The 14,255-nt window shown below is 33.0% G+C and overlaps 1 long non-coding RNA gene across 1 annotated transcript; it reads left to right on the forward strand.

Annotated features, from left to right (window-relative positions):
• The first annotated feature begins 4,203 nt into the window (after positions 1 to 4,203).
• LOC136847090 (uncharacterized) lies at positions 4,204 to 13,754 on the forward strand. The gene is made up of 2 exons (XR_010855609.1): positions 4,204 to 5,021; positions 11,066 to 13,754. It is a non-coding gene; the product is annotated as an uncharacterized lncRNA (long non-coding RNA).
• The last annotated feature ends 501 nt before the right edge of the window (positions 13,755 to 14,255 follow it).

Genomic DNA, 14,255 nt, shown 5'->3' on the forward strand with positions numbered 1-14,255 from the left:
ACATGAACCCTATTCATATGAAACAATCCCACAGGGGCCACTGACTTGAAATTCAAGCTTCCAAAGAAAGTAATGAGAAATAGAGAAAGAAGATACCAATTATTAGAAAAGAAAAAAAAATAATTAACAAGTTAATAACTATATAGTTAAAATATAAGTATATTTTTAAAATACAAGGAGAATTGTTTTAGGGGTAATAATGAGTTGCATCTTAGCTTGAACTTTAGGGGTTCCAGTTGCATAACGTCCTCAAAAGGTCTTCTTGCTACCAAATTTCTATGAAATTTTTCAGTTCATGTATCAAATATGTGAACAAGATGAGGGGTAACAATCTTTCTACCTTGATTAAATACACTTACAAACACAGAGATACTTAAAAAGACACAGCAAAGATGTAACCTTATAGCGACAAAATATCAAAAGCAGCCATGTTCCAAACGTACAGGAAGGGCACATCATCTGCAAGACGACTTCTGTTGTACATATGCTTACACACACACACACACACATATTTATATATGTATGTATATACTTTATATATATATAAATATATATATATATATATATATATATATATATATATATATATATATATATATATATATATATATATATATATATATATATATATATATATTTATATATATATATATATAAGTATACATACATACACATGCACACACACACACACACACAATATATATATATATATATATATATATATATATATATATATATATATATATATATATATATATATATATATATATATATATATATGTATATATATGCAAATTTACTGCGACGCACAATTAAATGAGAGAAATGAATCACACACATAAGTACATACACTCACATAAAATTATAAAGAACGGGAGTCTGCGCTGTGCTTTTTCCCCGGTTCATAAAAAAGCTATAAATTAAATTAAATGACCGAACGAAAATTGGGCACAGACATCAATTTTCATTTCATGAAAAGAAATCATGAAATTTATTCTCATTCATCCACTGGGCTGCGTGTAATTTAATAGCAAATGAGCTGAATGAGATCGGGTATCTCGGTAATGAATATACAATGACAGCCATCATGAATATAGATTACTCATGATACATATTTAATAATCATTTATAATTTTTTCAATGCAAACGCATATCCTGTGTGATACTGAATTAAATGATTCCGAATCAATCACTCAAATTTGCTTTGTGCCGATATTTTTCCTCTTTAATTTCGTGTTCGTGATTTTGTACAAAAAAAAAAGGGGCGGTTTCATATTTACATGACGGTGGTTATAACATTGGATGAACTGGCGCTGAAACGTTCCATTTACTGGGCAATTCTGTCTATGGTTCTGGTCGCAACTGAGTTACTCTTACTCCTAGTTTCGCTGAGAGAGAGAGAGAGAGAGAGAGAGAGAGAGAGAGAGAGAGAGAGAGAGAGAATAAATCGTTTTAAGTCATTGTGTTTATAACTCGGAGCTGGTTACAGTTTACGTTATATCACCAGAGAAATCCATTAATACTTTACTGATTTGTAAAATTTACAATTCAAGCCTTGTTCTCTCTCTCTCTCTCTCTCTCTCTCCTTTTTCTTTTTCTCCACCTACCCCTTTCTTTCTCATCACGATATTATATAAATATAACAGGAAAGAAGTCGAAAAATCAAAGTACAAACGCACACGCACACACATACATGCTCTTTTTTCTCTCTCTTTCTCTCTCTCTTCATTTAAGATATTTGTTACAATGCACTGGTGTCAATCTTCTTTAATTTTCTCTCTCTCTTAAAGATACAGGTACATGTTACAATGCACAGGCGTCAATCCTCTCTCTCTCTCTCTCTCTCTCTCTCTCTCTCTCTCTCTCTCTCTCTCGTCTTAATCACGAGACGCGCAACACAACGATACGAGAGATCGAAGTTCATAAACCCAAGGACCAAACGCACACACGTTCACGGGAATTACGCGCGGCGAGATGCCGAGTCCACAATATCGGCCTAAGCCTGATGATTGGTCTAGAACTCTCAAGCTTTGTAAAGGATTTGGCTCCTAGGAGCGCCAGCCATAACCGCTTGATGGTATTGGGAAGATCTTTACCGCAGATCACTATTAAGTCAATTAGCGTAGGAGCTTGGAATACTGACTGTTCTGTCTCCGACAACAGCAGTGAGAACGAACGTGCATGTATGGGAACTCTATGGTATGTAGGGTCGCAATATATTGTTTGTTTAATAACGGAGTAATGTTGTATTTTGAGTCATTCTGCCACTACACGCAGGCGTTTATACCTTTAGTTATAAATGTGCGATGTCTAATACTCATGGGAGTTGAAAGATGTCTGTCTGTAACTGTTACTCGAACGTGTATGGATTCAAAACTTGTTACTACCTTCTATGATTTGGTGGGTCAGCTGTCTTCTTAGGCACGAGCAGCCATAACGATATTTCATTATAATTCATCTGCATTTGCTGTTTGTATAACACTCAACAATGACAAATATTTTTTTTATCTGGAACCTGTGACAGACTTTTCTATATCAGAATTAAATTCGACTTCAGATGCCTATTATATCGCAAATGCCGTAAAGACTGCAGTCCTGCATCAGTTGTGACAAATTTATTTGAAATTCACCAGTTTAGTTCACACAACTCTAATAACCTAATTATAACAATTTCCACAGTCGTTCCTACTTGCTGTCTGATAATTCAAACAATCCTAAATTAGCACAAGTAAGAGGGAACTGAAATATTCTGAATAAAAAAACGAACCACTGTCGACCTATCTATGGAGAAAACTTAGATTGTTATCAAATTCACAAAAAAAGACACAATATCTCATTATAAAACAACTGAAATTTTCAGTCACGAAAGGAATCGAAGGTTTTAGATTCTTGCATTTAATAAAAACACAAATGTGCTGAGTAAATCAGCTACAACTGACATTCATTAAAACTCACACAACAAACTGATTCACGAGATAGCCGAAGGACGCCATTGTTGAGAAATAATTATTTTCAAGATAACGATTTGTAACGTTACAATCCCTACCCCCGATTTATGTAACAGACGCTCGGCGTTGCATTTTGATGACAATCTTCACGGCAATTGATCTTGATATATTGCCATATCAAATCGTCGTGAATGTAGCACATCAAGCGAATGATACATTGAAGTCAATGAAAAATTACCTGTTAATCTCTTCTCCTCTAAACAAGTTCTCGGAACGGAAGACAATATTGACGTTCGACAAAGGCGACAAAAACTCCCCAAAAGAAAACGTAATTAAAGACCAATATGTCATTGAACGGTGTGATAATATATATATATATATATATATATATATATATATATATATATATATATATATATATATATATATATATATATATATACACACACATATATATATATATATATATATATATATATATATATATATATATATATATATATATATATATATATATATATATATATATATATATATATATACACACACACATATATATATATATATATATATATATATATATATATATATATATATATATATATGTTGTGGTGTAGAATAGATAGGGAAATTAAATAGAAAAGAGAGAGAGAGAGAGAGAGAGAGAGAGAGAGAGAGAGAGAGAGAAAGAGAAAAAGTTAAGAGAGAGAAGGAGAGAGAAATAAGAGTAAAGAGAGAGGCAAAGAACACAGTGATAACGGCCAAATGCTTTTGTGTCGTGTTATCAATACGCAAGATGTTTACATTGCAGTATATCGTGTTTAAGCCATAAAAACAGTCGTAAAAATGGGAAATAATGGCCTCGCGATTGAAGCCAAGCAAAACATGAGTCAGCACAGTCTAAATGCTTACAACAGCTGATTCTATAGCCCCGCCTTCTCCGGAAGGTGTTTTCGTGGAAGTTCCAGGAATTTGGGGGTTGACCCAAGTGATATACTTCTTCAACCTCCAATCAATTATGTGTGGAGGGTCTTTCCCACACCCTCCTAAGATCACCTCCTATCAAGTCCTCTAAGGAGAGATTTGAATCACACCCACTACAGTCCTTCCAATCAGCTACTTGAAGGGGAGGCCTTGCTGATTAATCCTTCCAATAAGGCTAGAAGGAGGTGGAGATTTACAGATAGCAAGTTTCCTGAGGGTTCAACGAGTGAGAGACCGACGAGGAGACCAGAGTCAGAACTGTGTCCTTCAAGGGAGAGTCAGAACTGTGTCCTTCAAGGGAGAGTACTTCTCCCAATCGCTTCCGTGTTCCCCATATAGACTGATTCAAGAGTGATTCGTTTCTATCGTTGTAACTTGTTAATTTTGTACTGATCTTTATAATATTAAGTACTAATTAAAGTGAAGAAATTACCGATCTCGTCTCTATACGCCTTTCTGAGAGATATCAATATTTAAAAGGAATAAATATACAAAGATAGCACATCATCCGCGAAGCGATCTGAAGGACACCTCGAAAGAAACCAAGGTAAGAAGAGAAAGACTAAAATCTATGCAAACATATAACGAAGAACGTAAAAAGGAACAATAAAAACATTACAATTGGTGGCAGCTAAAGTGGATCCAGAAGGCGAGACGAAACAAACGAACATTAATGAAATTATCAGTGCAATTATTTAAGTTACAGTGAAACGAAATTCTACAAAACGAACTTAGATTTTTTTACGACGACGAACAAAATATATCAGAAGAAATAAAAATACTCCAGCGAATAGCAGCTTACAACAAGAACGTCGAGTGTGAATAAAACAGTTTATTGCGTCCCGAAGTCAAAAACATTTTGAACTGTTACCGTCAACAAATTGAGCAAGACGCCGACAGCGATAATAAGCCCAGTGTTAGCGACATTGCATCGAGTGATTGAAGAAAACAACGTACAAACTTTCAACAAGATTCCGAAAGCGGAAAACCACAGCGGAAAAACAACGCAGACGTAGTGATCCGACAGCGAAACATTCACCGCCGAATGAACAACATTTAGCGATATCACGATATCAACAACACAACACAGTAAGGAATTTACTGTCCACTCTCTCTTAATAAATAAGTGAAGATATATTTTTTTGCATCTTGCTATAAGATTGAAAATTAAGAAAACTCTCTCTAGTGAATAAAATTCTTTTGCATAAATACCAACATTACTCTCTATGATAAATTAATTATTTAGTAAATAATTTAGATAGGGAATTAGCTATTTTTACTCGGTTGGTGATGATTATTTGAGAAGTTATATATGTAATTTTGTGTACTTATTATAATGAATTTTAATGATATGATGCCCAATTTCATATAAGAATTTATTTTGAGTATTGAAAAAGGTTTTAATTGTGCACTTGAACTCAATAGAGAATTTAATTTTTTTTGTGTGACAATTTGACAAATTGTTTTTAATCTTGGTACAATATAACGAAAATATTTTTTGATTGATGTACTCTGAGTGAAAATTTTTTTGTGTGTGGACATGCAACGAGTATTTGATGAATTACTGAACACTGTTAGACATTCACATTACGATTTAAGACCGTCGACAATTAGACGAAGTCGAATTTCAAGACTAAATTCCCACTCCGCTGTAGTGCAAGGAAATACTAACAATAATAACACAAATAACCAGAACCAAAATAGTGTTAATCATTCTAATACTACTAACAATAATAATAATAGTAACAATACTAATAATACTAATAATACTCGCACATTACAATTTTTTTAATATGAACCAGGCGGCCGTCATAACAACCGCCACACGCTTCTGTGGACAGGTGGATGATTCCAATCCTGACAAAAGCAGACTCGAAGCCTATACTGTAAATCATTGGCTAGCAGATGCAGATAGTCGTATAATTTCAGGGGGAATAACAGATGAAAGAGCTAAGATAAATGAAGCCTTGTTGCTCGTCAGCTCAGAACATGGAGACGCACATAAAACTTTGAATTCCACAAGTTTTAGCAAACTTAATAACTATGTAGAATTTAAAGAAATTTGTTTATCACTCTGGGAACCAGTAAATCAGACTGACGGTTTATATAACCTAACTAGATTTCTTAACCCACAATATAAAACAATTGCTAATTTGTACGCAAGCGTGGAGAATGCAATAGAGAAAATAAGCGAAGATTTAGAGAAGACAGGTATTACTATAGGAGACAAGGATCAGTTTGGGGCTAGTGCCCAGAAATTAGTTGAGCTACGGCATGTATTAAATTACCTGTCATTTGGAACCATATATAATATTCTTGGAGAAGAGGAAAAGAAAGCTTTCAGAAAAATAAAACTTGATCCCAGAAAAACAAGCCTTCAAACATTGAAGACAATGAGAGAAGAAATCCAAAGGAAAGAGATAAATCTATCCAAGGAATTCGTGGGAACAACAGAAGCACAAAATGAAAGGAAAGTCAGAAATAATAATCCTAATTTTAAACTGAATAATAAATTCTATGATAATTCCAGACAAGCAGGAAATAGACAAAATACGTTCCAAGGGAAATATGCCCAAAATACTAAAAGAAAATGGAATCCAGATCAAAGGGGAAGAAACAATCTAACAAAGAGTGGACCACACAAACCTTATAGATATGGTCAAAACTCAAACACAAACACTTCAACCCAAGTGAACTATTCCGCTCAAGGGACGAGACCCAAGACAGCCTGCGAAAACTGCGGGTATACAAATCATTTTACAAATGAGTGTAGAAAACCTAGAATCTGCACGGTTTGTAAGAAAATAGGACATTTAACAAAGAATTGCTGGTTTAAAACACAAGAAGGAAATAAAGAAATAGTTGAATTAAGTAGTAACCGCTCAGCATCAAATAAGTCTTCAAATCAATGACAATTTATCCCTACACAGAATATCACAAGAAAGTCCCTTCAAGAAGATAAATTAAGAGAAGAATTAGCAAATAGGAGAAGTGAAGGTTCATCCGCACTATCCATATTGCAGAGTAAAGAAGTAGTATTTTCCATGGATGAAGAAGAAATAATCAGAAAGGATTTACCTATCATTAAAATTCCAATACAGAATAAATTATGTACTGCCCTTATGGATTCAGGTAGTACTGTAAGCATAATAGATAAACACACATTAACAAGTTACTTAGGCGTTAAAGAAACGCTAATTCAGGGTCAAAGCAAGATAATAAAAGGAGTAGCGGGTAAACAGATAAAAAGTTTAGGCAATGTGAACTTAGAAATAGACCTTTCGTCACATGAAACTGTTGAAAGTTTTATAGTTCTAGAAGACAGGTTCTTTCCCGCACAGGTGTTGTTCTCATATAAATTAATGAAGAAATGTGGAATTATACTGAATTGCCGAGAAGGAAGAATTAACCTTACACAAGATAATAAAAAGAGCGTATGCTTTACGCTTGAAGAAGAAAAGTTTCACCCAAATCTGATCAATTTGTCTGAGACGACTTCAACAAGCGACAAAGACATACAGAAAATAACCTATCATCAAGAGAACAATCAAATTAAAATGAATGGTAACGGAAAGGAGGAATTTCCACAATTACAGACTAGAAAGATAAGATGTGCACATCCAGAAATTATACCCTCCAACAAAAGAAGTGACCCAGAAATAAATAAAGGTGATCTCCAGTGTTCTGAATATGACAAGGAACAAGACATTTATGAGGATAATTATGCAGAGATAAATACAGAACATTATAGCAATGTAGTAATCAGCTATGATAATGAAGGGAAATTAGTAAATGAGGTACTGTTGTTAAAGAAAATAAATAAAGTAGATATAAATGATATAATAGCAGTAACTGAAGAAACTAGTATAGATGCAGAACATTGTTACTTTGCAGAAACAAAAGATGAGGAAGTATGTTGTGTAAGCACTGCTGATGATAATAAAGTACAGTTAATACTAAACAGACAGGTAATTTTGCATCCAAAGTGTTTAACAAAAATACATCTAAGGGGAAAAGAAGAGATAGGAGTTAAAGATGTTCTTTTACTAAATGAAGAGTTACCAGAATTTGTCAGAATGGATAATTCTTTAGTCCACATGAAGGGTGATACTTGTGAAGTTTATGTCCAGAACTACTCAGATAACAAACTAACACTTTATGCAGGCATTATCTTTTGTAAAGGAATACCTATTAACAATCCATTACTAACATTAGAAGAAGAAGCATTTTTCTCTGTAACTGGTCAAACATCTGAATTAAGCAAAGAAGTGAATAAAACAGATTTTCCAGAAAACAAAGATAGATTAATTCAAGTATTAGAAAAATACAGAGATGTAATAGCAATAGAAGGAGATAAATTAGGTAGAACAAATGTCCTAAGGCATAAAATTGTATTAGATGATGGAACAAAACCATTCTTTATTCCTAATTACAGATTACCAATAAGCCAAAGACCCATAGTTGATAATTTGATAGAAGAAATGAAGAAAGATGGGGTAGTCATTCCTTCTAAATCTCCATATAATTCTCCATTACTACTTGTTCCAAAGAAAGATGGAAATTGGAGACTTGTGATAGACTATAGAAAGTTAAATTCCAACACCATCCCCGATAGAATGCCAATGCCAATGATTCAAGATATGTTAGCTCAGTTAGGAGGTGCAAGGATATTTTCATCTTTAGATTTACTTAGTGGATACTGGCAAGTACCTTTAGACGAAGAGTCGAAACCATTCACAGCCTTCAGCACACACAAGGAACACTTGCAATTTGAAGTCATGCCATTTGGACTCACTTCGGCTCCTTTAACGTTTGTTAGATTAATGCTTCAAATATTAGGGGATATAGAAAATGTTGCAGTTTACTTAGATGATGTTATCATTTTTAGCAAAGATTTAGAAAGTCACCTCAAAACATTAGAAATAGTCTTGGAAAGATTAAGAAGAGCAGGATTAAAAATCAAATTAAAGAAATGTCAATTCTTAATGAAATCTTTGGAATACTTAGGACATGTAATTAGTGAAGATGGTCTGCGAATGCAAGCAGGCAAGATAAAAGCAATAGTTGAATATCCAGCTCCTACCAATTTGAAAGCATTGAGAAGATTCCTAGGAATGGTAGGCTACTATAGACCTTTCATTAAAGGCTTTGCTACAATAGCCAAACCATTAACAGAATTAACAAAGAAAGATGTCAAATATGAATGGAATAAAGAACAAGAGACAGCTTTCCAAACACTAAAGAGTAAAATGACCAGGAATCCCGTACTAGTCTACCCAGATTTCTCGAAGGACTTTTACTTAGCCTGTGATGCATCAAGTACCGGGCTAGGGGCTGTATTATTACAAAAGGACAAAACAAGAATGAGAGCAGTATATTATGCCAGTAGAGTTTTGAATGCTGCAGAGAAAAATTATAGCACAATAGAAAGAGAATGTTTAGCATTATACTGGGGTCTAAGGAAATTTAGACACATAATTTTAGGACATAAAGTCAATGTACTTACTGATCACAAACCAATTTGTGATTTGTTTAAGAAGAGAACTTTTACAAATAACATGAAGTTCAATAGATGGTTCATTAGTGTGTTAGAATTTGCACCAGAATTCAGATATATCCCAGGAAAATTTAATACACTAGCAGATGCATTATCCAGAGCCCAAGAAGAAACAGAGAAATGTATTACCACTAATACTTTTTGTTTTAGCTGTCAAGTGGTAGATTTAGATTTGGAAAGAGTACAAATACAGCAAGGAATGGATACAGAAATCAGGCATATAATAGGACAACTAATGACAGATGAATCTTTAAAACCTGATTTTGTTTTAATCAATGGATTATTGTATAAAAGACCAACAGAGAAGAATGGTTATTCTCGACTATACATCCCGAAAACACTAATCAGAGAAGTTTTAGAACTAACACACTCATACAAGTTAGCAGGACATCCAGGAATCAAAAAGACAACTAGAATCCTAACCAGAAACTATTTTTGGCCCCATTGTAGTGAGGATGCCAAGAACTTTGTACAAAATTGTGTAGTTTGTAATCGACATAAAGGTAACGTAAATCCAAAAGCTCCTCTTGAAAAATACCCATCGGAGTTGAATCCATTTCAGGTCGTATCTATGGACTTTTTAGGTCCATTTCCAACAACTGTTAGGGGAATAAACAAATATTAGTCTTTTTAGACTATCTAACAAGATATGTAGAGATCGTACCAGTAAGAAATAGAGATGCAATTACAGTAGCAGAAGCTCTTAAATCTAGAATTATTACGAGACATTCATGTCCCCAAGTTCTTCTTTCTGATAACGCAGCAGAATTTACTAGTGAACTTTTAAGAAAATTATGTGAATTTTATGAGATAAATAAATGTCAAATCACAGCATATAAACCAAGTTCAAATGGAGCAGTAGAAAGAACGAATCGTAAGATAAAGGATATCCTGAAAACTTTAGTTAAACCTAATACAGAAGACTGGGATTTAGCTTTGGAAGACGTACAGTTTACTATAAACAATACTGTAAATGAGACAGTAGGAGAATCACCACACTACTTGTTATACGGATACGAGAAGAGACTACCAAATACGTTACTAGATGATGCAACACCACCCCGACATACTTATAACTACGATGACTATATTGCCTGGAAAACTAGACGTACATATGAAACGATCAAACAGACGAGGACTAGACTTAAGGAAGCTCAGAGTGTCCAAGCAAAGTACTATGACAAAAATACAACTAAACCAAAAATTGTAGTAGGTGCTCAGGTATATGTTCAGAATCATGTTCCAGAAGGTCCTAATGTAAAAGTATCCGCAAAGTTCCAAGGTCCTTACAGGGTATTAGAAGTGTTGAAGTTAAATAAGCTAAAGATCATAAGTGAGAGTGATCTAAAGGAAAGAATTGTTCATACCAATCATGTAAAGGTAATAAAAACAGACTCTTGGTCCAATAAGAGAATAGTTGAATTATTGAAAGAAGTTGAACAGGAACCAATAAATAACAAATACAATTTAAGAAAAGATAAATTTATGTAAAGTGTTGAACTATTAGATATAAACAATGTGTAGGCATTAAAATACCTCATGTATACAGAATATCTGATAAGGCTTATTCTTACAGATACAAACATGCGGTTCTTCTTGGTTATCATAACACTGCTTTATGTGTCATCTGAGGTGGTGATCCGGAAGGGTGCACTACTAGAGAAAAAGGGATCTGTGAAATTAATAAAGGACTTAGGCATAGTGAGTATTGACATTACATCAGTGCTTATCAATGAAATGACATTGAAAGATGTCCAAAGGGAATTGAAATCATTAATTAGGAAAAGTGAAAATAACAGTGTTTTACCATTGTTGGAAAAACTAGATAATGACATAGGAAGTGTGTTAAATACAAGATCCAAACGATCCTCTTACCTTTTATAGGAACAGCACTTAATCAATTATTTGGAGTCGCGACAGACTCTAATGTAGAAAAAGAAAGTGCCCGTATAGACAAACTGGAGAAATGGGCAGCAACAAGAGGCATTGTGTTAAATAAGATTATAAGCTCTCAAAACTTAAACAGTAAGGAATTGAAAAAAATAAAGGAATTTATTAATCAAGTGAACACAAACATTACCAAAGAGATTAAGATAATAACAGATGAAAAACATTTAAGTACATTTATGAACAATGTTAGGATTGTATTGCAAGACCATAAAAATCTATTAAATGCCATTTTGTTAGCCTATAAAGGAATATTAAGTCCAACATTAATAAACCCAAGAGAATTAGAGGGCATAATTAGTGATTTTTTGGTAGAAGGACATTATACCCTATGGTAAAGGATATAATGGTCTATTATAATTTGATAACCACCAAGGTAGTTAAGAATAAGATCCTTCTAATTTTACCTTTTAATCAAAAAGAGGCAGATGTACTGATGTCCATACATCTTTTTCCCATGTTGATAAAGGAAAACGTAATTATCTCAAATGTCAACCACATCAATTTTGCATTAGAAGAACATGGACTAATGATGTCATTTATTACTGATGCTCAATTAAGAGATTGTATACTTTTGAAAGATAAAGAGTATATTTGCAACCTTGACAACCTGTATGAAACTACTAATGCCTATCCTTGTGTTCAAGAAATAATTGAAAACAAGAATCAAGAGACAGTACTGTGTACACAATTATCCAAACATGATTTTGTTTCCATTATAGTAGAACAGTCAGTTTTTGTGTTTTCACTAAGTTCAGTAACAGCAACTATTAATTGCCATAATGTAAGTACTGAAATTAATTTCAATAATGTCCATGCTTTTGATAAGACTTGCAAGTTAGTTATTCCTAATAAATTATATTATGAACCTCATGTCTTCACAGAAATCACAATCCATAAAAATAAGCCCTACATGAACTACTCTAGTGAAGTTAAAGAATTTAAACTGTCTCAGTTAGAGTTAAAACAAATAAATGAGTTGGCTTTAGTAGATGAATTTTTCTATTACAAAGAAAATGTTTCACCAATTCTGTCTATGTTCAATTTGGTCATAATCATTATTGTAATAATAGTGTTTGCAATTTTGGTCAAACGTGTGGTAATTTCAAATATTGAGCAGATTATAACAGAAATAAAGAGGACCAATGAAGAGTAAAATGATCTTTTACACATAATTTGCTGCTGAATTCTTTATGTATTATTATTGGCATTGTGTATTAAAACAATTAACCATTTTACAGTATAACAATTCATTATATGTATATATATGTATGTATATGTATCTCTTTTGATTCATGATGTAATGTATGTGAATTTTCTACCATATATTCTTAATTGATTTTTTTGCATTAGTGCATTGACACAGTTTGTGCAATTTAAATATTTTTTGAGAATTGACTTGATGGGCAATGATATAAATGCTTTATTTTATTTGTGATTTTGCAATCATCCATTGAAATATATTCTTTTTGTCACACTGAGGGCAGTGTGAGGTAGCGTGACCGAGTGATGTTGTGGTGTAGAATAGATAGGGAAATTAAATAGAAAAGAGAGAGAGAGAGAGAGAGAGAGAGAGAGAGAGAGAGAGAAAGAGAAAAAGTTAAGAGAGAAGGAGAGAAATAAGAGTAAAGAGAGAGGCAAAGAACACAGTGATAACGGCCAAATGCTTTTGTGTCGTGTTATCAATACGCAAGATGTTTACATTGCAGTATATCGTGTTTAAGCCATAAAAACAGTCGTAAAAATGGGAAATAATGGCCTCGCGATTGAAGCCAAGCAAAACATGAGTCAGCACAGTCTAAATGCTTACAACAGCTGATTCTATAGCCCCGCCTTCTCCGGAAGGTGTTTTCGTGGAAGTTCCAGGAATTTGGGGGTTGACCCAAGTGATATACTTCTTCAACCTCCAATCAATTATGTGTGGGAGGGGTCTTTCCCACACCCTCCTAAGATCACCTCCTATCAAGTCCTCTAAGGAGAGATTTGAATCACACCCACTACAGTCCTTCCAATCAGCTACTTGAAGGGGAGGCCTTGCTGATTAATCCTTCCAATAAGGCTAGAAGGAGGTGGAGATTTACAGATAGCAAGTTTCCTGAGGGTTCAACGAGTGAGAGACCGACGAGGAGACCAGAGTCAGAACTGTGTCCTTCAAGGGAGAGTCAGAACTGTGTCCTTCAAGGGAGAGTACTTCTCCCAATCGCTTCCGTGTTCCCCATATAGACTGATTCAAGAGTGATTCGTTTCTATCGTTGTAACTTGTTAATTTTGTGACTGATCTTTATAATATTAAGTACTAATTAAAGTGAAGAAATTACCGATCTCGTCTCTATACGCCTTTCTGAGAGATATCAATATTTAAAAGGAATAAATATACAAAGATAGCACATCATCCATGGCGTCTGAAGGACACCTCGAAAGAAACCAAGGTAAGAAGAGAAAGACTAAAATCTATGCAAACATATAACGAAGAACGTAAAAAGGAACAATAAAAACATTACATATATATATATATATATATATATATATATATATATATATATATATATATATATATATATATGTATATATATATATATATATATGTATATATATATATGTATATATATATATATATATATATATATATATATATATATATATATATATATATATATATATATATATATATATATAGTATATATATATATATATATATATATATATATATATATATATATATATATATATATATATATATATATATATATATATATATATATATATATATATATATATATATATATATATATATATATATATATATATATATATATATA

This window comes from Macrobrachium rosenbergii, chromosome 16 (assembly GCF_040412425.1).
Source record: "Macrobrachium rosenbergii isolate ZJJX-2024 chromosome 16, ASM4041242v1, whole genome shotgun sequence".
NCBI lineage: Eukaryota > Metazoa > Arthropoda > Malacostraca > Decapoda > Palaemonidae > Macrobrachium > Macrobrachium rosenbergii.